At 48.4% G+C, this 22,122-nt stretch overlaps 1 protein-coding gene across 6 annotated transcripts in view; it reads right to left on the bottom strand.

Moving 5' to 3' along the window:
- The window catches only part of ABTB2 (ankyrin repeat and BTB domain containing 2), a 202,564-nt gene that overhangs the window by 54,187 nt on the left and 126,255 nt on the right, over positions 1–22,122 (bottom strand). The window lies entirely within an intron of this gene.

Below are 22,122 nucleotides of genomic sequence, written 5' to 3'. Positions count from 1 at the left end.
GTGGTTTCAAGCAAGAGGGGACCATCCTTTCTTAGAGCCGCACAAGGAACTGGCCTCCAGAGGCTCATGGGCCACAGAGGACTTCATTACTTCCTTCCCTTCTTCAATCGCTAAGTGCCCCACTGGTCTAGGCACTGTGTTGCCTTCAGCATCCGGGGGTGACCAAGAGACCTGGCTTTGTCTTCACAGAGTTCAGGGGGTGGGGAGTCAGAGACAAAGGCCTCCCTGCCCACCCCAAGGGCAGCATCGCCCTCACACACCTCTCCCTCCCTCACGCCGCCCCCTTTCCTCCTTCAAGCCAAGGACGGGACTAGGAGAAACCACAGAAAAACACAGGCTGCCTTCTCCACTCCAGGAAGGGGAGCCTCCCAGCCACTGGCCAAGGCCAATTAGTGTTTTTCATTAGCACTTCAACAACAGAGGAGCAGCGCTGTCAGAATCAATCCCAGAGGGTGACAGCCTGTAAATTTCTCCAACTCACTGTGTGGCTTCTTAGAAAGCACCAGAAAAGCAACATCAGACTGGCTTAAAATGACATGTTGGTGTGTAGGACCCTGTGGCTACAGAGATTCCCAATTTTTGGTAACGGCTGTTTCTTTGATCAAGGCATCTTTGTCTAACTTCCTTGAACTTTTTTTTTTTTTTTTTTTTTTTTAGCCAAATACACACAGGAATTGAATCAGTCACTTTTGGGAAAATCTCTTAAAATTCCTTGAGATAATGGGAGAGCCCCTGGGATGTGGCCAAATCCGGGTTAGAATCCCCTAACCTGAACACAGAAACGTCACAAGGATGACAACAGCCATAGGTCATAGAGCAGAGCAATTAAGACAGGGCCATAGAGCTGCAACGTTTGGGTTCACGATTCTGGCCCTGTCACTTAACCAGTAGTGTGATCTTGGGCAAGTTACTTCACTTCTCTGTGCCTCAGATTCTTTGTGTGTTAACCAGAGGTAAAGGAAGTTAACTAGCTTCTGGAGTGGGAGTGAGGAGTAACTAGTAACTGTTCTTCGGGGGCTGTTGCCTTTATTTTCACCATGTGCCGGGAATGCTGGCTTTATTTCCACCGTCTCATTTATTCTTTCAACATGGTAGGCACTGCTGTCTCCTTGTCAGATACTGGGCAGCTGACAAGGTGAATAACTTGCTCTTCTAAGCGGCAGAGCTAGGATGCGAACCCAGGTCGAATTGCCTCTGGAATGTATATACTTCACCCCCCTGTGAGCCCAAAGCTAAGGACCATGCCACAAAATTCCCCTACTGCTGCCCGAATCAGGCTTGTGCACACGACAAGACTGCTGCAGTGCTATTCCCGCTCGGTTCACCCATGGCAGCTTTCCTCCTGCCCAGATGCTGGCAGCTTCTCAGGCCACTTTATAGGGTCAGCTGACGGTCAGCCCTGCCCTTCCCTTGACCCAGCCTCCCTGCCCTCCTCAGTGCTGCCTTGCTGCCCTGCTGCGTGGTTGAGACGTGCCCCCACCACCCCCAACACATCCGGGCATCAAAGCACTTCCTCAAAGCTCTGTTTCCAGTGGAAGGAGGTGGAAGGCTTGACGGGGTTCCCCCTGCCCGCAGCCCTACTCCCCAAAGTGGCACCTCTCCCTGGCAGCTGAGGACCCAAACACCTTAGTCTGGCTCTGAGCCTTCATCCAAGTAAAACAAAAGAGAAACCCACCCCAACCCCCACCACAAGCTCAAACCCACGGACATCCTGAACATTTGAAAAGGTTTCTCTCTTTTTACGTACAAGTCCTTAAGCAGGCCCCCGACTTCTTCTCCTCTCCATGATTAATCCGCAGAAACAATGCTGGGGACATGTGGACCGAATTTACAGCGCTTAGGGCAAGGGAATAGGAAATTCAGCTGAATTGTCAAAGGATTCCCAGAGAGAAATATTATGTCAATGGATCTAGTAACAAGAGCTGGCAGCTCCATTAATAATAGTTCCCATTTTCCCCGTCATCGCCCACCCAAAGGGGCTTTCACTTAATACCGTGGCAAAAGTAATTATGAGCCTATTATTAATAATAGTAATTGATAGCATCACAGCTTTTGCATAACACCTTTTGCTTTTAAGAGACTGCTAACACCGAGTGCGTAATTTATCCTTCTAGCAAGGGAGAGAGGGCAGTCACTATCAATAATAGCCACCGCTGACTTTTATAGAAGGCTTACTATGTGCCAGGACTGTGACAACTTTATATGCATGATGACATTCAATTCCCAAGACTACTAGCATGAGGTGCTATTAGCACCCATCTTATAGGTGAGAAAACCAAGCCCTCCGACCCCCAAAGTTAAGTGACTTGCCCAAGGTTACGGAAGGTCAGAAACTGAACTGGGGCTGGAATTTCCATCTTGTGGATTCTCAAGCTGTTGAAATGAAAGATCCTAACTTTGGCCACCTTGTCCCTTAAAGAGCATGAGGATATTTGTGAGAAAAAGATTTCTGTTTTGTTTGGGACTGGGGTCTGCTAGGAGGAAATATAAAGAAGGATCCAGAAATATATCTTTCCTTTTTTTTTTTTTAATTTATAATTTTCTTTTCTTTTCTTGCTTTTTAGGGCCACACTCTTGGCATATGGAGGTTCCCAGGCTAGGGGTCGAATTGGAGCTACAGTTGCCAGCCCACACCACAGCTACAGCAACGCAGGATCTGAGCCACGCCTGTGACCTATACCACAGCTCATGGCATATGTCCTTTTTTTTTTTTTTTTTTTTTGGTCTTTTTGCCTTTTCTAGGGCTGCTCCTGTGGCATATGGAGGTTCCCAGGCTAGGGGTCGAATCGGAGCTATAGCCACTGGCCTACCCCACAGCCACAGCAACGCAGGATCTGAGCCGCATCTGCAACCTACACCACAGGTCATGGCAATGCCAGAACCTTAGCCCACTGAGCAAGGCCAGGGATTGAACCCACAACCTCATGGTTCCACGGCGGGAATTCGCATATGTCTTTCCTTTTAATGTGTCTCTAGGCACGGCCTGCCAAAGATTCCTGGAGGTCTCACATAAAACTCTATAGACAGAAGGGTGTCTCTCTTATTCCCTCTGATCCTTCCAGCTTGTCTTTTGAATCCACCCCTTAAGAAGGCCTTTTTTTATGTCAATCCGAAATTCTTCTCTCTCTCACATAAGTCTGTTCCTCAGCTTCCTCACTGGAGACGGAAAATATTTGCCTTAGGTCCTCTCAATACTTCAGTGCCGCCTTTGCCCCACACAAATCCCCAGCTTTATGAGATGGGCCCAGGGCAAGGCCACTCTGGAAAAGGGATTTCCAAAAAGACAAGGGAAAAGATATCTCTCTTTTTCCCCCTGTTTACTAAAATCCTCAGGAAAAACTGTTTACTCCTATCATGATGGAAAAGAATGCATGCTGGAATGAAGCCTTTATCTCTTTCTTAGCTAATAAGGACAGCCCGAATCAACCCCTGCTGAACTCTGTAAACGTTACACCCGAATCAACCCCTGCCCAACGTTACAAAGAAAACCCGCACCCATCACTCAGATCACTGCTGTGAAATGAACTAGCGAGCAGCAGGCATGATCGAGCAGCAGGCATGATCGGGGCATTCTCTGCCTCCCTCGGCTATTAAATGGGCCTTTCTTTCTTTCTTTTCTTTTCTTTCTTTCTTTCTTTCTTTTTTTTTTTTTTGTCTTTTTAGGGCCACACCCAAGGCATATGAAATTCCCAGGCTAGGGGTCGAATTGGAGCTACAGTTGCCGGCCTACACCACAGCCACAGCAACGCCAGACCTGAGCCATGTCTGTGACCTACACGACAGCTCGCAGCAACACCGGATCCTTAACCCACTGAGCGAGGCCAGGGATTGAACCCGCAACCTCATGGATGCTAGTCAGGCACGTTAACCGCTGAGCCACGATGGGAACTCCTAAAACGGACATTTCTTTTGAAACAATGTTCCATGCCCATGTGCTGTGACGTAAGAAAATATTCGAACAATTGCTGTCAGAGAATGTTTTGCCTATGTTCTCTTCTAGGAGTTTTATGATGTCCTATCTTATGTTTAAGTCTTTAAGCCATTTTGCGTTTATTTCTGTGCCGGGTGCAAGGGTGTGTTCTAGGTTCATTGATTTACATGCAGCTGTCTAGTTTTCCCAGCACCATTTGCTGAAGAGACTGCCACCCCAGGGTGCTATGACTGTATATGAAGCCTCTACATTTCTCAGTCTATACACAGAACCACAATCTTCCATCGCTCAATTTTTTTCTCAAGCTGGTTGCCCAACCCTTGAATCTTGGAACTCATTATCTCATTCCCCGACGCCACCTCCTCCAGTCCCTTCTGAGTGTAGCACCACATCCACCCAGTTGCCTGAGGACAGAGCTCTGAGTCACTCTTATCACCTCTCCCTCTCCTCCCCCATACATCCCATCGGCCCCCAAGCTCCTCCTCTTCTCACTGGCTTCATAGCTCAAAACTCCGTCACTGCCAGTTCAGGCTACTGTCTTCTCCCAGTGCACACTGCAGCAGCCGCTCCGCTGTGCCTGCCTGCCTTACTCTGCTCGGGGTCTGTTCTCTGGCTTTAATAACTCCCTACCACCCTCATGAAGGGGTTCAACCTCCTTTCCGGAGATAAGAATAACTAATAGTCTTCTTTCTCTCTCTGAAATTTAGGGACAAAAAGAATTCTGCCTGTAAGTGGGGAGATTTCCAGCACCCCTCAAGGAATTAAGAAGAATTCAAGAATTCAGAAGCCTAGGCATACCTGATCCTGGTTTCTGCAAACCGTTTTCAGAGTTTGGTCACTTGGCTCTGCTCCAGCCCTGGGCTCCTTCCCAGGTGATTCTCCACCAGTGCCCAGAGAGGGCGCTGTTGAGTCAGATGGGAAACCCAGTGCCCAGAAGCCTGGGAACCCTGCCTTTTGGCTGGTGATTGCCAACCAGGAATTCTACTTGGTTTTCAGTTTGCAGAAGTATCAGCTCCTCCAAGCAAGCAAGCAACATACCAGAAGCGGATGGACTGCCTACTGGGTTGACAAACCAGAGTTTCAGTGGTAAATTTTTCAGAAGTAGGGCTCAACCCAGAGGCCACGTTGATGGGGATTTCATTCTCTTCTCTGTAAAACATGGTGTCAATCAGATGGCCTCTCAGGTCTAATCCAGCACTGGGATCTTGCACCCCAATTGGCCCTTCTAGCACTAAAGTGCACCCCTCAAAACCTTTTCCACTACTTTCATTCCACTGTTTCACCTCTTTTTGTTTGTTTGTTTTTGTCTTTTTGCCTTTTCTAGGGCTGCTCCTGTGGCATATGGAGGTTCCCAGGCTAGGGGTCGAATCAGAGCTGAAGCCCTGGCCTATGCCAGAGCCAGAGCCACGCAGAATCCAAGCTGCATCTGCAACCTACACCACAGCTCACGGCAATGCCAGATCCTTAACCCACGGAGCAAGGCCAGGGATCGAACCTGAAACCTCATGGTTCCTAGTCAGATTCATTAACCACTGTGCCACGACGGGAACTCCCTCCACTGCTTCACTTCCGAACTGTCAACAGTGGAAACAAACAGACCCTGTTAGTATTATTTCCTGTGCTTTAATTGTAGATGTAGGAGTTCCTGCTGTGGCATGGTATGTTAAGAATCTGACTGCAGCAGCTGGGGTCACCACGGAGGTGTGGGTTCAATCTCTGGCGTTGTGTAGTCGGCTAAAGGATCTAGCGTTGCTGCATCTGCAGCATTGGGTCACAGCTGTGGCTTGGATTTGATTCCCAGCCTGGGAACTTCCATATGCCATGAGTGTAGCCATAAAATAAAATTTAAAAAAATGTAGATGTAAATGTGTCCTTTTTTGGTGAAAACTGGATAGATTGATAGTTCAGTTTTTCTTTTTTTTTGGGGGGGTATGGGCTGCACCCACAGCATATGAAAACTTCCGGGCTAGGGGTCAACTTGGAGCTGCAGCTGCCAGCCTACACCACAGCCACAGCAATGTGGGTCTCATCTAAGACCTATACCACGGCTCACAGCAATGCCAGGTCCTTAACCCACTGAGCGAGGCCAGGGATTGAACCTGCATCCTCATGGATACTAGTCAGGTTTGTTACTGCTGAGCCACAATAGGAACTCCTATAGTTTGGTTTTTCTGACCAGTCATCCAAATGCCATCAAGACTATAAGGTAACTGTCCCCCAACTCAACAACCCATTCCCAGTGCTCTCCCTAAACTTGCAAATGTTCTTTTCAGGGCGCTGTGATGACAGTTGGATCAGATACCTGTGCAAGCCTGTGTGCCTCGCACCCTCTCCCAACTCTGCCCCCAGCAGTTCCCACCAGACTCACTAGCCACTCAGCTCAGGGACGCTCCTTCATTAAGGCAGCAAAGGCTACCGCCACCTGTCTCCTATTTCTTTAAAACGAAACCCAGGATGCAGAGGACTCCTCTTTTACTGCCCTTGAGAGGAAACTTGGCAGGGCATCTCCTGCCAGTTTTCGTTGGAGCTGGAAAGCTTGGGTAGGGTTCATTCCATAAGCTTCTGAAAATAAAAATTATATGGCCCCACTGAACAGTTTCCAAATAGCCCACATAACCCAACCCATTTTATTTTATTTTTTTAAGTATTTCCAGTCTCTGGCCTGGAATTTTATATATAGTACATTTAATGCCCAGTTGTTGTCTATTAGTCATACTGAAACAAAGTGCTGAAGAGTTAAAGCAGAGAGACTCAGAGGGAGTATCAAGACAGTCCATTCTAAAAACAAACAAACAAACAAACAAACAAACAAAAAACAAAAAACCACAATCTACTTCACTGAATGGTATTTGTCCAAAGACACTGGAGCAAGGGGAAGATAAAGGAAATAAGGAGAAAAACCTAGACGTGGAATGAAATCTGCCAGACTTGATGAACTATCATCCATGAAGGCTGATCCATCAAGTGTAATTGAGGAGTTTTTCTATGGCACAGCAGGTTAAGGATCTGGTGCTGTCACTGCAGCACCTTGGGTTGCTGCTGTGGCTCGAGTTCCATCCCTGTCCTGGGAACTTTTGCATGCCAAAGGTAATGCCAAAAAAGAGTAATCCCAGGAGTTCCCATCATGGCTCAGTGGCTAACGAATCTGACTAGGAACCACGAGGTTGCGGGTTCGATCCCTGGCCTTGCTCCGTGGGTTATGGATCTGGCGTTGTCGTGAGCTGTGGTGTAGGTTGCAAACATGGCTCAGATCCCGCGTTGCTGTCACTGTGGTGTAGGCTGGCAGCTACGGCTCCGATTCGACCCCTAGCCTGGGAACCTCCATATGCCATGGGAGTGGCTCAAGAAAAGGCAAAAAGACCAAAAAAAAAAAAAAAAAAAAATCAGCTGGAACCCACTACAGAGGAGACTGGATACTATGAGGCCCAAGAGTTCAAGTTAGGAGCAAATATTGGGAGACAGGAAGAGAGAAGAGCGGAGGTCTAAATTGAGTTCGGGAAGCAGGTTCCAACCATGGGTTAACAATGAACGGAGATGAGCTACCTACACCCAGCAGTGCTCTGGATAAACCAGCACTGGAACCCACGTGAAGGCCGAGCGGTGGTCTCATTGCCATCAGCTAGTACCATCACTAGCCCTGCTTACCAACGAGGGATGCTGAGGTTTCGATGGACTGGGTCGCTTGGCAAAGGTCACAAAGGTAGAAAATGTCCAAGATGGGATTCAGACCCAGCTCGTCCAATCCTGGAGTCTACACTGCCTCCCACACGGGGCTCTGCTATTCAAGCCCAGAAGGCCTCCCTCACCCCTCACCAGCCCAATGAGCACTGCCCTTTCCCTGTCTCCTTCAAGGTCAGGAAATTAAAAGCAAACATAATCACGCTCTGGTTAACACCTCATTCTAAGTTATCAGAACCCCACTAGCTGGAGGTGGTCTTCCGGTTAAGAGAGGCCCAGAGGGCCAGGAGCTTACCATTAAATGGTGAAATAGTAAGGCACATTTACTATGGCCCAGGGAGCCAGGGGCCAGAGGACCCAGTGCGAGATTAAAGGCTGCTGAAATACAGCATGATCCTTGCCAGCATCCTCAATTCTCTTTACAAAGATGGGTCTTTTTTGTTTGTTTTGTTTTGTTTTTAAAAAGAAGATGGTGAAAAGCAAACCTTACAGTGAATCCAGGGCTGGAATTCATCTCTCTTTGGAATCCTTGACAGTCCTGGGCCAGCTAGGGGTGGACGTGCTTGGTGAGCAGGCCTTGGGGTGCCTCTTCCCCCTCTAGCTGGCAGCAGCACTGCTGATCTCAGGTCCAGCTCATCCAATTCTCAGGGGGGCTCAGACAGGCAGAGAGGAGCCACCATAAAATCATAGCCCAACAAAGCAGTGGGGGGTGAACCCAGAATCTCCACCTGCAATGCTGGCTTACTGGCATTTCAGTCATTTGTTTAATTAAGGTTCACTTCAGTTCCATCATAGACCCAGCGATGATTATGTCTGTAAAAGAATAAACTGGTAGAGAATGTGGACTGCTGCTTAATTTTTTTGAAGTTCAAAAAGACCCAGCAAAATGAAGCCTGTTCAGTGCCATTTCCCCCCTTTGCAAGAGAGTAAAATAAAGCCTGAGTAACCAAGCAGATCAATTTCAGGAAATTAAACCTAAAGGTGAACTCTGGAAAACCCGGCAATAGTCACAACATCGGGCAGAGTGTGGGGCAGAGAACTCACACGTGGACCACTGAGCTTTTTCCAGTGGAAAAAAGACCCCTGTGGTGTTCAGAGAACTTTTTAAGAGATTCTGGGTGGCCGCCCTCCAAAGCATTGATGTAACACATCAAGAACTTGAGTGACCCAGGAAGCATGAGTCTTAGAACTGCTGCCTCTTAAAAAAAATCCACCGCATGACCACAGTTCTTTGTCAAATGCCGTCCTTGACCCAGGCTGGTTGAGCACACCAGGTCCTGTGAGCCAAGGGCAACATCGAGGCCCTTTTGTATGAGGGCAACACCGTCAAAACACAAACCCAGTCTTGATCCCAAAATATCAGCCCTTCCCCCAACTCATGCATATAATCACCTAGGTGAGAGCGCTTCTCTCTATGCTGGGGCTATAAATATGTTTAGAACTACTGTGCTTTCTAAACTTCTTAAAGTGAATATGATTTACTGGTGCAGTAAAAAGTGATTGTTATAAAGAAACGGGATGTGATGGGGGAGATGCACTTGGAGCAGAGGGTGATAAAATGTTTCCTCTGAGCATGGGAATATCCATAATTTCAAAAATGACAGAAAAGTAGTTAGCTCAAATTAAAAAAATTTTTTTGGCCATGCCCATGGCATATGGAAGTTCCTGGGCTAGGGATTAAACCTGTGCCACAGCAGTGACCCTAGCACTTCAGTGACAATGCCAGGTCCTTAAACTGCTGCACCACAAGAGAACTATGACATTAAATTTTTATATAAGAAAACAAGGGGAATGTTTAAAAAAAAAAGTACTATGATCTAACTACCTACAAACTCAGAATGGAGGTCATCTAACATAAAAGATAGTTATTTCTGCACGGGAGAACTTCAGATGACTTTTTTCTCTATTATTCTTCACATCTTTTTTTTCCTACAGAATAAATAATGAACACGCATATTTTAATAGGATTCATTTCCCCTGCACCACAATGGGAACTCCTAAACAAAATCATTATTACAACATTTTTGTGAGCTCACAGTGGCAAAAAAAAAAAAAAAAAAAAAAAGGAAAACTTGTTTCCTATATAGACAGTACTTTAAAAAAAAGAAGAAGAAAGAAAAAAAAAACAAAAAACAAAAAACACCAAGGGAAAGAAATTCAGGAAGTTCCCGTCAGGGCGCAGCAGAAATGAATCTGACTAGGAACCATGAGGTTGCGGGTTTGATCCCTGGCCTCACTCAGTAGGTTAAGGATCCAGCGTTGCCATGAGCTGTGGTGTAGGTTGCAGACGTGGCTCAGATCCCAAGTTGCTGTGGCTGTAGCTCCAATTGGACCCCTAGCCTGGGAAACTCCATTGCTGCGGGTGTGGCCCTAAAAAGACAAAAAAAAAAAAAAAAAAGAAAGAAAAAAAGAAAAAAGAAATTCAGGCACAAACTGTCCTATTTCCTAAGCAGGAGGTGAGATTTTTATCTGCAGGTCTCATTCCCAAATCAGCCCCTCTGAGAGCCAGCCCATTCACCTGGCCAGATGGTGGTGACTCAGGGGCCACCTCATGGGGGGTGTTGGGGGGACACCCTTCCTGTGGCATCCTGCTGACACTCAGCCCAACTGCATACTCACTGCGTTGAGCCTGCATGATCACGGCGCAGCCACGCAGTGGCCTGGACCGCCAGTACGGGGGCAGGGTCAGGCTGCAACATACTGGCACTGAGGACAGCGAGAGCCAGGGAAATCCTCATGCCACAAAGCCCAGTGTCACCAAGCATGAAAAGGTGACAGTGTTGCCAGTGCTGGGGGTTGGGAATACAGGTGGGTCTGGAGACGGGAGAGGAGGCAAAGCTTGTCCTGGGAGCCAAATCTGAGCTACATCCCCAGGGAGAGCAGTGCTGCTGGCAGGAAAAAGAGGGGAGCAGAAGTCTCCACGTGTCAACCCAGCAGAAGGAGAGGGTAAATGAGCCCGAGCACCTGTAATACACACACGTCACTCCTTGGGAGTTAAAAAAAAAAAAAAAAAAAAAAAGAGGCAATTATCACAAGGTCCAGGGCAGGAGGCCAAGATATTTATTAATAGAACATGAGTGCATTAGTCAGAAATGTACTGTGCTAGAGTCCTTCTAACAAACATAACCTGCTTCAGTCAGCTTTGCTTCCCATTCCAAATGGCTCTGGCTATTAGACACTCCAGATGATTTAATAGCATGAGTCAGAAGGAAGAAGGTTCAAAACTTAGCGCTCAATCTTATTGGCTGTGTGATGTTGGACTAGTTACTTAACCTCTCTGAGCCTCAATTTTTTCATCTGTATAACAGACCTAATAATAGTTCATAATTCACAGGATTATTTGAGAATTAAAAGAAGCAAGCATTTAGCAAAACATTTCATAAATATGTAGTAAATATCCTTCTATTGTAATATTCATATAAGTGGCCTGATTCCCAGGGCCAGTGCCTCTGGGATAAAGCCATCAGATATCATATAAAAGTATTTATCAGTATCCAGAGGAAGGGATGGACCCGATACTAATCTATCCTATTATTTTCCTGAAGGTCTGTGCTGATAAAGAATCATGCTTTGCTCACCACGCAAGGGTCATTTATTCTTTACTCACTCACTCATTTCTTCAACTAATGAGCCAATACTCTGCTAGAAGTGGCTATGCTCTGAGGATAGAAAAATGAACAGGCCATAACAGATCTAGCCTCTTGATGTTTGCAGTCTGGTGAAGGAGAGCAAACAGTACACAAGCCAAGTCAATAATATGTGCAAAGGGCCACATGGAGTCAGACCAAGGAGCCCAGGAGGGTCTCTAAGCCAGACTACCTAGGCCTAGTAGTCAAGGAAGGCTTCCTGGAGGAAGGGACGTGGCTGATGAATAGTTATCAGTCTGGCGAAGGGGTTGTTCCCATGCAGAGGAAGAGCCTGTATAGGGAGGTTCTGGGACAGTGATAGGTTGGGGAGGGGCCCCTGGGCTTGTCACGAAGCTGTGTTTGTAGAGTCAGCACATTATTCAAACTTAGACTATGTGTTTATTTGGGGCAGCCTGGGAGGTGGCTGATGGAGATCGTTGCCCTCTCTCCACCCACGCTTAGAGCCACTATAAAGCCAGGATTAGCGGACTCTTCCTGCAAAGGGTCAGAGAGTAAATATTTTTGGCTTTGCGTGTCTCTGTCGCAACTACTCAACTCTGCCAGCATAGTGTGCATTTGAACAACAGATAAACAAAGGGGCACAGATCTGAATTTTACATCATCTTCATGTCTCATAAACTAGTCTTCTTTTCATACCTTTTCAACTGTTTAAAAATGTAAAACTAACTTTTGACTCGAGGGCCATATGAAAACAAGTGTCAGGTAGGATTTGGCCCCAGGACTCTGCTGGCTGCCCCTTGTCCTAATCCAGAGCCCCTCAGAGGGATGGAGAGGGGGTAGCTGGGACAGAGGCTAAGGGGCCGGGACTCTGTCCTGACAGCAATGAGGACTCACTGAAGGGGTTTCAGCAACTAAGTGACAGGGTCATAGGTGCATTTTGACAGACAAATCCAGCAGCAGTCTGGCAAAGGAGCATCTAGATTAGAGAGTCCCACTGCTGCCTGAAAACTTTTTTTTTTTGTTTTTTTTTTTGGTCTTTTTGCCTTTTCTAGGGCCGCTCCTACGGCACATGGAGGCCCCCAAGTTAGGGGTCCAATTGGAGCCGCAGCCACCGGCCTACACCAGAGCCACAGCAACTCGGGATCCAAGCCACGTCTGCAACCCACACCACAGCTCATGGCAACACCAGATCCTTAACCCACTGAGCAAGGCCAGGGATCGAACTCGCAACCTCATGGTTCCTAGTCAGATTCGCTAACGACTGCACCACGACGGGAACTGCCTGAAAACCTCTTCTTTGCTGAGGAATTCACAGTCAAAAAATTCACTTGGGCCACTGCTGGGCTCTTATTTCTAAAAAGCTGTCATTCCTTTTAGCTTTTGCCCCAAGCACTTAAACATCAAAGACGGAGGTGGCAGATTACATTTTTTGGAGCTAAAATTCATTGAGGGATCATTTTAAAGCCCAAATAAGTGAAAACCATGTTGCTACCTTTCAAATTGGTGATGTTCCTGGATCGGCATAAAACCGTCAGCAAATTTCAATCTCAGTCTTTACGGCTCAAAAAGGTCATTCACCAAGAATGGGAGAAGTCAACACGTGCCTCGAAATCTGGGCTAGAAACAAAGACACCCCAAGGCTAAGTGCGTTGGGGACACCAGAGTGCAGAGTTTAAGATACTCCCTTTATTGTAACTCATACATGGCACATATGGACATATCCTTGAACCACACTGCCCCTGCTCCCACACACAGAAAGGGGGGCTGGCAGGCAGTGAAATCCTGCAGACAGAGAGCACATTCTCTAAGGCTGTGGGACCTCTTGTCCCAAGGTTGACGGATGGCTTCAAATGTGGAAGAAGTATCTGAGCAGGCTTGGGACATCTGAGCACTCATTCACGGATCCCATCATTTACCTACTCAAATATTCATCACATGCCTATTAATTACACTGAAACTCGTGCCGAGAAGATAGAGATAAGGCTCTAGAGGAGAGGAAAAACAAGTAGAGACAGATAACGGCACCCTAAGGAGTGCTGAAGGAGGGGTCTGCAGTAGGTATGAGAAGCTTGGGAGGAGTCTGAAGAGAGGGCTTTGGCTATGTGCTGTCATCAGCAAGGGAGGAAAAAATAACAGGATGTTTCAGAAAACCCCGCTCACTCCAAGGACCCCACAGGGATTGTACAGACTTGATGAGAAGCAAACGGTCCCTGCTCATCTCACACAACACCGGGGTGGGTTGAAAGAAGGGAGGGGGTGCAGGGGCAGAAGCTTACTTGCAGAAACCAAGTACCCGCAGAATGTTCATTCTCGGGATGGGGACATCCCAAACCTCCCTGTGTCCCTCCCAGGACACCGTGACCTTTCCCTGCAAAGATGTATGGAAACAGACAGCCTGAAACTGCGCCCTTGCTCTCAGTGACCTTCCCTTCTCCTCTCCTGGCGCACAGAACCGCGATGCTGCCTGGAGTGGCTATGCAATAACGAGCCCTGGGGGGCCCCTTCCCAGACTCCCTTACAGCTGTGCAACACGGTTGTGGACGATGGAAAATAAATTCAAGACGTCGGGGGTTCTGGAAAACGGTGCTGTTCTTGATCTAAAGGGACAGCCTGTCCAGCTGGCAGGGGCTTTGTGCTTCTTACTGCCTCGAATGTGATACACTGGCTGAAGAAAGTACAACAGCAGCCATTCTGCCAGCAAGAGGCAGGCCCCCTGCTGTGAAAGCTGGAGTGGGGGTGGGGCAGGGGACATCTGGGGCTGCCATTCAGGGGCCAGAGCGGTACTGGGGGGCAAGGGCACCATCAGAGCCAAATGCTAAGGAGGGCAGAGAAGCAAGCAGAAAGAACCTGGGTCTCTGAGGGTCTCACCGAGCAGCCACCCCCCCTCCCCGCCCCCCGCAACGAAATGCTTATCCTTGAACTTCTTGTTACAGGAGACAAATGCCACAGAGCAAGTGGCTTGAACAATAGGAATTTCTTTTCTTGTGGCTCCGGAAGCTAAGAGTCTGAGACGAAGGTGTTGGCAGGTTCTTCTGAGGTCTGTCGCCTAGGTTTGAAGATGGCCACTTTCTGTGTCTCACATGGTCCTTCCTGGGTGTCTGTGTCCTGATCACTTCTTCTTACAAGATCACCCATTGGACTGGGTTCGGGCTCATTTGTAAGGCTTCAATCACCTCTGTTACCTCCTCAAAGACTGTTTCCAAATCCAGTCACAGGCAGAGGTACTGGGGTTTAGGACTCCCATCTATGAACTTGGCAGGGGCACCATTCAGACTATAGCGCTAGGGTTCTCTGCCACCTGCAGATGAAGCGATTTCTCTAATACAAGATGGTTTCTATAAATCATTAGGTTCCCCCCCCCCCCAATTTTTAAACCATAGAACGCTCTGTACAGGGAGTTCCCGTTGTGGCTCAGCGGCTTATGAATCCAACTAAGTATCCATGAGGATTCAGGTTTGATCCCTGGCCTCCCTCCGTGTAAGGATCTGGCACGGCCGTGAGCTGTGGTATAGGTCATAGAGGTGGCTTGGATCTGGAGTTGCTGTGGCTGTGGCACAGGCCTGCAGCTGCATTTCTGATTGGACCCCTAGCCTGGGAACTTCCATATGCTTCTGGTGCAGCCCTACAAAGCAAAAAACAAAAACAAAACCAAAACCCTCTGTTGAAATGGAATCACATGGAGAATGAGACGATAAAGCTGTCTTTCGACTACCAGGGCTCCCATCTCTCCATGGAGGCTGAAAATGTGTGCTCACCACCCTGGCTCCAGGGCGGCTGGCAGTGGACATGCCAGACTCTGGACGCTGCCGAGAACAGAGCCGTTCTGGCCCATGAGGCCAAGTGTCCAGAAGGCCTGGGGTGCTAGCAATGATTCCAGCCCTCATTTTGCTCAGCCCAAGGGCTGGAAGCTCCCTTCATGGAGCAATCTTCCTGGCAGATTTGGTTGCTGCTGGGTGAGTGTCTGCAGAACACCACTCACGGTCTATTTTAACTGGGGGAAAAAATGCATTTAGGCAAAAGGAGAGAATAAAAATAGTAATTTTACTGCCCTGAATCACCATGGACATTCTGGTTTCATAACCTTTCAGACTTTTGAATATGCACCTCTGCTTTTGAGTGGGCATCCGTACTTCTAATTCAGGAACTTAATACCGTAATGACCTCCTTTTCCACTTAATATTTCACAGACATCTCTCCAGGGCCCCAAATATCATTTCTGAGTGTTGCTTTCAGTGGCTGCAGCACCCTCCCCTTCTGCAGGGTCACAAAACCCAGCGCTGCAATTTTGGGTGAGTCAGGAGGGCTCCGAGTCACATCAAACCCCAGCGCTCCAGCACTGAAGGGACCCCTGCTTGCTGTCCCAGCCCTGGAAGTGAGCCCTGGGCAACCATGTGGGAGGGGAGGCCCCTCGTCTCCCACCTGGGACCTGCTAGCGAGAGGTGACCCTAGTCGGCCCCTCCATGTCATTCCAAATTGGAAATCCAGGTCTCACAAAAACCAAATTCAAGACACAGGAAGAGGGGACGTTTCTTTGCAGGTGTCTTTGGGTCACAGATTCTTGCTCCCAGTGGCCTTGGAGAGCTGCCAGTGGGGCTGCCATCCAGAGAGGGGGCACCTGGGCTGCCTGGTCCACTGATCTCCAGACTCGGACTTGCACTCAGGCCCACTTCTTTCCTCCCATCAGGAAGGCCAGGATCCTCTAGTGCTTCTCAGACAGAACCAGATCAGGAAGGTCTCTTGCTAAGTCTCCAGGGGTTTCTGCAGGACACTGCCTGAAAAGGGAGGGGCCTGTCCTAGGGTTGGGGGCGGGGAGGGAGGCCTTCACCCCGCTGCCCTGGGCACTGCAGAGTCTTGGCCCATCTGCCGAGCTCTTTGTGACCCTGTGTGCTTCGATGGCAACTTGGGGCTTTGGCCCACGTCCCTGTCTGTTTGTTTTACCAACTCCTACTTAGAGTTTCAAATTAGGCTCATTAAAAAGCCAGCTCCCCGTGGGGCTATAAACGTCACATAGACATAGTGGAGAGTGAGTTTATGAGGCTGGCGTGTGATCTGCCCACCAGGACGGCCGGGACCCCGTGGAAATAGGGAACCGGCTTGTTTGGGCAGCACCCCCTCCTCGGCTGAGGCTGTGTCGGCCACAGGCCAGAGAAGAGGCGGACTGTGTGTGTCCTTCCAAGCCAGCTGCGCTGGATCTTTCTTGGATTTGAGGAGCATCACTGATAAAGAGGGGGATGAACTGCCACGGATACGCTCTGCCCCCTCCGCTTTTTCTCCCTTTATTTACAGCACCCCAGCTCCATGCACTCCCCCCCGCCCCGTAATTTTTAGGCAGAGGCTGCTGCCCACGGCACAAGCCCCCACATTCTCATTCAGGCCCTGAGCAGATTATCTTTGCATGGGGTGTTTCTCCTGCCTGGGTGGCCTCCTTGGCTCCCAATCTAGCTGCCGTGTTGCTTTGCAGCTCATGTCCCTATGAGGGGTGGTGCCTTCAGGGGCGAGGCTGGGGTGAGCGGAGGGAGGGGGAAAGTAGTCTCCTCTCTGCAGCATCAGCCTCATTACTGGAATCATCGATTAGTCAGCATGCGCCAGATTACACTGAAGCTGAAACAGTGTCACCTCGGAGATCTTACCATACATCCGCAGGCCACCTGCCAGATGGTGAAGGTGGGAAAGCATCACAATCCTTTAACCTCCTGGACTAGGTTTCAGGAGGTAACCCCTCTGTCCCAGGGCTTTACTAAAACACACACAAACAGCATCATCTTCCTCCAAACCCAGGAGAGCCCAACACATACTGATACAGCCAAAGATAGAAAGAACTACAGAGATGACACAGCCTCCGACTCTTTTCCTGCTTTCCCATAATCCATCGTTGCTATTTTTTTTCCTTCCAGCCCAGCCCCTCTTTTTTTTTTTTTTTTTCCCTTTCTTTTTTAGGGCTGCACCTGCAGTGTACAGAAGTTCCCAGGCTAGGGGTCAAACGGGAGCTGCAGCTGCAGGCCTACACCACAGTCACAGTAACACCAGATCGGAGTTGTACCTGCAACCTATGCCACAGCTTGCAGCAACCCTGGATCCTTAACCCACAGAGCAAGGCCAAGGATTGAACCTGCATCTTCATGGATATTAGTTGGGTTCTTAATCTGCTGAGCCACAACGGGAACTCCCCCCCCATTGTTTAAGACGCTGCCCCCGTGCTATCAATATTCACCACACCCTCCATTACTTATGGCACTCTCAGTTTTTATTTATTTATTTATTTATTTTTGGTCTTTTTGCCATTTCTTGGGCCTCTCCCGTGGCATATGGAGGTTCCCAGGCTAGGGGTCCAATCGGAGCCATAGCCACCAGTCTACGCCAGGGCCACAGCAATGTGGGATCCGAGCCGCGTCTGCGACCTACACCACAGCTCACAGCAACGCCAGATCCCTAACCCACTGAGCAAGGGCAGGGACCGAACCCGCAACCTCATGGTTCCTAGTCAGATTCGTTAACCACTGCTCCATGACAGGAACTCCCTCAGTCTTTTTTTAAAACTGAATGAATTTGGAGTTCCCGTCGTGGCCCAGTGGTTAACGAATCCAACTAGGAACGAAGAGGTTGCGTGTTCGATCCCTGGCCTTGCTCAGCGGGTTAAGGATTCGGCATTTCCGTGAGCTGTGGTGTAGGTTGCAGACACGGCTCGGATCCCGCGTTGCTGTGGCTGTGGTGTAGGCCGGTGGCTACAGCTCCGATTAGACCCCTAGCCTGGGAACCTCCATATGCCGCAGGAGCGGCCCAAGAAATGGCAAAAAGACAAAAATAAAGAAAATACTGAATGAATTTATTACATTTATAGTTGTACAACTACACAGCATTTCCAGCCCAAACCCCCAGCCCATCCCCCCCCCCCAATCTGTCTCCTTTGGAAACTGTAAGTTTTTCAAAGTTGGTGAAGTCTCTGATGTTTGACACTCCCTCTACCCTAAAAGGATGCCGTAGGGCACAGTCTCAATGACCAGGAACTCACTCCCCACTTATGTGCAGCTCCAACTGCGAGAAGGTTCTTATTTAACCCAATCTGTCTTATTGCAGCATCCACCCCACACCAGTAAACCTAACCCCCTGCCTGGGGTGGGGAAGGGAGGGAGGGGGGCTCCTACATCCATCACAGGTCCTCACGTGGCGTGACCCCACCCTGCTTAAGTCTGGGAGCCCAGGACTCACGCACATCCACGGGCTGTGTGGTGTGTGTGTCTGTCCTGATTGGTTCAGAAGAGGGAATGGTCCACACGCCTTTCCGGATTCTGAAATGCTCATGATTGCAGCCTCCACATTGGTGGTGTCCCCCACCTTTGTCCTTCCTCCATCTACCCAGCGACTAGCAACAACCTTCTTCCCAGAGCCTCCCTGGACCACAGTGCAGTGGTTACAAGATCAAGTTCACATGTCAGGAAGACCCAGCCTCAAACCATGACTCCACCACTTGCTATGCGGCTTTGGACATGTGACACTTTCTCTGAGCCTCAGTTTTCCCGTCTGTAGAATGGGGATAACACCTGCTTTCAGAGAGCGAGAGTGAGGAACAACTGAGACAACACGAATGCACAGTGCCGGGCACAGAATAGGGACTCAAAGGACAGAGGGTGTCACTGTCAGTGCCACTGTTTCCACCAGCTCCTTGTGACTGCTAACCCTCACTGCACCTGGCCCCCTCCCAGGGCTCTCAGGCTCCAGGTAGGAGTTATCTGCGATTGCAACAGCCCTTTTACTAGGTGACTGGCTTATGAAGGGCAGACACTATGTTTTTCATTTTACTCCTTCCTTCTCTGCCATCTCTGCAGTTCCAAGAACATGGTAGATGCTTAATAAGGATGAAAAATCCATGTTCAGAGAACACAAATTTATTTTAGCGCGAAGCCTTAGTAAAAACACTGGACAGTCTTAATACTAGAGCAAACCACAGGGATGGCTTTGGCTTCAGATGGCGTGACAAGATAAAAACCGTCTCTGTGACAGCAGCCTCCTCCAATTGCCTGGTTAGGAGACGGCCGTCTGGGAGGTAGATGGCGGAGGGCGGGGTGCTGACTGCTTGGGCACAGGCAAGAGGGCAGAATGGCAAGAGGGCAGGTGTGTCAGCCTGGCCTCCAGCCTCAAGTCCCCCCCCAACCCAGGCCTGGCCCTGGTCCATAGATGGGCTGGAGTGGAGCACGAAGGTACATCGCAAGGCCCTGCGCAGTCAGGATGACGTCTCTAAACAACAGCTCTGATTCTACACTGTGTTTGCAGACCGCAGAGCCCAGCCTCAGCTCCCTTAAAAAGGAAGAGAGAGAAGAGGAGGAAAGAAGGAAAAAGGAAGAGAAGAAAGTGCTTGAGAAATAAATGTGCTATACGAGTGCCTTAAGCTCAGAAGCCCAGTGACACGTGCATTAACTGAACGTTTCTGAAGATGCCACTGCCTGTTGGATTTTTTTTAAATTTTTTTATTTTTTTGCCTTTTTAGGGCCGCACTCAGGGCACATGGAGGTTCCCAGGCTAGGGGTCTAATCAGAACTACAACTGCCAGCCTACACCATAGGCACAGCAACGCCAGATCCAAACCACGTCTGAGAACTACACCACATCTCATGGATCCCTAACCCACTGAACGAGGTCAGGAATCGAACCTGCAGCCTCATGGTTCCTAGTCAGATTTGTTTCCACTGTGCCATGACGGGAACTCCTCTGCCTATTTGATTTTATTTCTTCAAGCAAACACCGGAGACGGCTTGACAGGAGGAGCCATCACGACCCCTCCTGCCCCACCCCCCCGCCCCCCAGAAGCCCAGTATCTTAGAAGGGGAGGTTTAATGGAGGGGCCCTCTGTGGGAGTGGGATGCAAACCCAATATCCCCTTAGATGAATGACAAACCACGTTCTTAGGGGGCAGTTAGCAGCAGCAGATTAGAGGAGGATGGGGAGAAGGGGTCTGAACAAGACGCGCAAGGACACTGGAGTCACAGATACGGCTTTTTTTCTTTAACTAGTAAGGCCATCTGGCGCCAAAGCCATTCTTATGGTTTGCTTTCCTATTGAAATTATCCAAGATGTCCCAAGAAAACTGACTCTAACAGGTTAAGCAAATTGCCCAAGATCACACAGCTAGGAAGCAGCAGGGCCCACTTTCTTGATTGCTCCATTTCAGGGAATCTGGGCCCAGCATTTATAAATCTGAATTGGGAGACTTAAAAAAAATAATGAGCTAGGGGGCTCCCTCTGTGGCACAGTGGATTAGGAATCTACCTTCTGCGGCTTGGGGTGCTGTGGAGATGTGGGTTGGATCGCTCGGCCTGGCACAGTGGGTTAAAAGATCTCAGATTCAACCCCTGGCCTGAGAACTTCCATATGCCACAGGTACGGCCACTGAAAAAAAGGAAAAAAAAAAAAAAAAAAAAAAAAGGAGATAATTCACATATCTTTAAATCTACCCTTTTACTATATACAATTCCATGGTTTTTAGCATATTTACAGCATTGTGAAATCGTAACCACTATGTAACTCCAGAACATTTTCAACAGCCGCCAAAGAAACGCCTTTCTGCCTCCAGACCCGCCAACCAGCAATCTGCTTTCTGTCTCCTTGGATTTGCTCATTCTGGACATTTCATGTCAATTGCATCACGCAACATGCAGTCTTTTGTGTCTGGCCTCCTTTGCGTGTGTGGCACAGTGTGCTCAAGGCGCATCCGTGCTGTACCGTGTCACTACCTTACTCCCTCTTCTGGCCGAATGATCTTCCCTGGTATGGACAGACCACACTTCATTTACCTCTTTGTCAGCTGGTGGGTGTTTGGACTCTTCCCACTTTCCCGCTATTGCAGAGAATGCTGGAGTTATCTGGCGGCCTAGTGGGTTAAGGATCTGGCGTGAGAACTACTGTAGCGAGGGTTCGATCCCTGGTGTGGGAACTTCCATTTGCTTCTGGTGCATCCGAATAAATAAATACATTTTGAAAAATGACAAAAAAGATAATGCTGCTGTGAATACTTAGCTAGAAGTTTTACGAGTACATTCATTTTCATTTCTCTTAGGTATAGACCTAGGAGTGGAACTGCTGAGTTGTATGGTAATTCTACATTTGACTTTATAAGGAACTACCAGGATATTTTTGACAGTGCCTGCTTCGTGTTACTTTTCCACTAGCAGTGCATGAAGGTTTTGATTTCTGGTTAAAAGCATCCTAGCGTGTATGAAGCAGTATCCCACCATGTGATATCTCTCTATATAATTATTTATTCTTTGGCAACGACTCTATGCTAGAATACACTTCCTCAGAAGGAGTGCCATCACAAAAGACATGAAAGAAGCACAGAGAAAAGACAAACAGATCTAACAAGAACTCAGTCCCAGGAGACTTAGGATGATCCTAAGAATGAAGCTTCCTCACCAGCTTCACGGTAAGTTACTTTTATCATTATAAGAATAATTAATGCAAGCTTACTGCAGAAAAATACCGAAAATATCATCAAGTGCAAGGTAGAAAATAAAAATCACCCATAAGCCCACCATTTAGAGGGAGGTACTGATATATTTTTTAAACAGTGTTGTATCATTTCACCTATTACGCATTTTTTAAATGCCATTAAATGTCTTTTAAATAGGCCTTTAAAGCTCTATGCAGTCACTGCCACCTGTTTCAGGTTCTATTACTAGCTTGGCATTTGCTCTTCTACCTGTGCTCACTTTCTTCTAAACTCCCCATCGTTCTGCTCAGGAAGCAGGGTCTCTGGTTGGATACCCTACCTGCCAGGGAGGGGGCGGGAATCTGCGAAACCCTAGGGAGCCTGACACACACAGCCTTCCCTTTTCCCTGAGGTGACCATTCTGATCAGAGAAAGCCGAGAGTGTTGACCTATGAGCTTGGGGACACCACAATCCACTCAAAGTTAGTGAGTTCACAAACCACATT

This window comes from Sus scrofa, chromosome 2, assembly GCF_054392235.1.
Source record: "Sus scrofa isolate SSC_HxYL_T2T_F1_AM1 chromosome 2, Sscrofa_HxYL_maternal_Yorkshire_Landrace_v2.0, whole genome shotgun sequence".
NCBI lineage: Eukaryota > Metazoa > Chordata > Mammalia > Artiodactyla > Suidae > Sus > Sus scrofa.
This window is presented reverse-complemented; position numbering and strand designations above follow the sequence as displayed.